Here is a 2,017-nt window from a genome sequence, read left to right on the forward strand (position 1 = left end):
ATGAGTGGCAGCTGAGCATATGAAAAGATGCTCAATGTCTTTGTTGATGCAAAGTAAAATCACCATGTGATGCCACGACACACCCAGTAGAATTGCTAAATTGAGAGAGACTGACAAGACCAAGTGTTGGCAAACATTTGGAGCAGACGGAACACTCCTACATGATTGGTGGTTGTTCCAATGGTATCACCACTGTGTCAAAACAGTTCCCAGTTTCTTACAAAGTGAAACTCACACTGTTTGACCCAGTGATCTCACTCCTCGGTATTTATCCAAAAGAAATGAAAACATATGTCCACACATAGCAGCTTTATTCATCATGAAACAACACAAATGCACATCACCCGGTGAATGGGTAAACACACCAGTGTATGCAGTTACAATGGAATATGATACTACTCAACAGCAATGCAAAAGAAATGATTTACCGATAAAAGCAGCAGGAATGGAGTTCAAAAGTATAATGCAGCCGGTCCCAGTGTGCTGTGGCTCCACATGGCCTGTAGTCCCAAGTCCGTGCCCCACATTGCCTGCCTGCCATGGAGCCTGACCCTAAGGGCCCTGCTGCCTGCAGCCTCACTGCCATCCCCGAGGGCTGGTTCCACCAGACGTGTAGCCTGTGGTCCGGGCAGGCCTTGTCTCTGCTCCACGACCAGCACTCGCACTACCAGAACATCCTTGTCTTCTGCAGTAAAACCTACAGCAATATGCTGGTGTTGGATGGCATCGTCCTGGGCACAGGGAGGGATGAGTTCTCCTGCCAGGAGATGGTAGCCATCCTGCCTCTCTGCAGCCACCCCAACCCACGAAAGGTGCTGATCATCGTGGGCAGAGATGGGTATCTTGCACAAGGTGGGGAAGCACCTCTCCATGGAGTCTGTGGTCCAGTGTGACATTGACAAGGATGTCATCCAAGTCTCTAAGAAGTTCCTGCTAGGCATGGCCAGTTGCTACTCTAGTTCAAAGCTGATCCTTCATGTGGGTGACAGTTTTGAGTTCATGAAGCAGAACTAGGATGGCTTTGATGTTATCACTGACTTCTCAGACCACATGGGCCCGGCTGAAAGCCTCTTCAAGGAAGCCTATTGTCAGCAGATGAAGGTGAAGGTGGCCCTCGCGGAGGACAGCATTCTCTGCTGCCAGGGAGAGCACCAGTGGCTGCACCTTCACCTCATAAGGAGATGCGGCAGTTCTGCCAGTAGCTGTGGTGGGCTACACCTACTGCATGGTCCCCATCTACCCCTGCAGCCAGACTGGCTTCATGCTGTGCAGCAGAACATGATCACCCATGACTGGGAGCTGGTGCAGCACCTGACACAGCAGCAGGTGGGGCAGATGCAGCTGAAATGCCACAGCCCAGACGCGCACCGCACAGCCTTTGTGCTGCCCAGGTTTGCCTGCAAGGCCCTGAATGGTGTGAGCTGAGCCCCACTGCCACCACCAACACCACCTGGGACCTCGGACAACGGAGTCTCCAGGGTGCCTGGGTGCCTCCAGCCCTGGGCCAGACCTCCTGCCGGCTCTCACCGATCAACCGAGTGTTACAGGCCCCAGAATGCTGCCCGGACTGCCCTGCTGGGTGGACTGTCTGTCTGTGTGTCTGTGTTGCTCTGTGTGGCATTCAGCCTCCAAGCCTATACCAGCTATGCACACCGCTGTCTCTCTCACTTCTGTTACCCTCCTCACTCACCAAACACACGTATTAACAACAACAACAAAATAGTATGTTTAGGAAGAAGCCAGGCACAATGCGGTTCCCTTTGCATGCAATTCTAGAAAATTCAAAACAAAAGTGACAAAGAGTAGTGGTTGCCAGGGGCTGATAGTGGAGAGAAGAGATTGACTGCCAAGGGGTGGGAGAAAACTTTTTTGGGATCAGGGAACATTCTGGATTACGATTGTTATGGTGGTTATTTATATGACTGCATACAATTGTCAAAACTCAACAAAATGTTCACTTAAAATTGGTGGCTCTTATTATATGCAAATTATACCCTCATAGAGCTGACATTATATC

At 50.6% G+C, this 2,017-nt stretch overlaps 1 pseudogene; it reads left to right on the plus strand.

The window, feature by feature from the left end:
* Positions 1-539: 539 nt before the first annotated feature.
* LOC100982925 (spermidine synthase-like) lies at positions 540-1,425 on the plus strand (annotated as a pseudogene).
* The last annotated feature ends 592 nt before the right edge of the window (positions 1,426-2,017 follow it).

The sequence above is a fragment of the Pan paniscus genome, chromosome 21, assembly GCF_029289425.2.
Source record: "Pan paniscus chromosome 21, NHGRI_mPanPan1-v2.0_pri, whole genome shotgun sequence".
NCBI classification, from domain to species: Eukaryota; Metazoa; Chordata; class Mammalia; order Primates; family Hominidae; genus Pan; species Pan paniscus.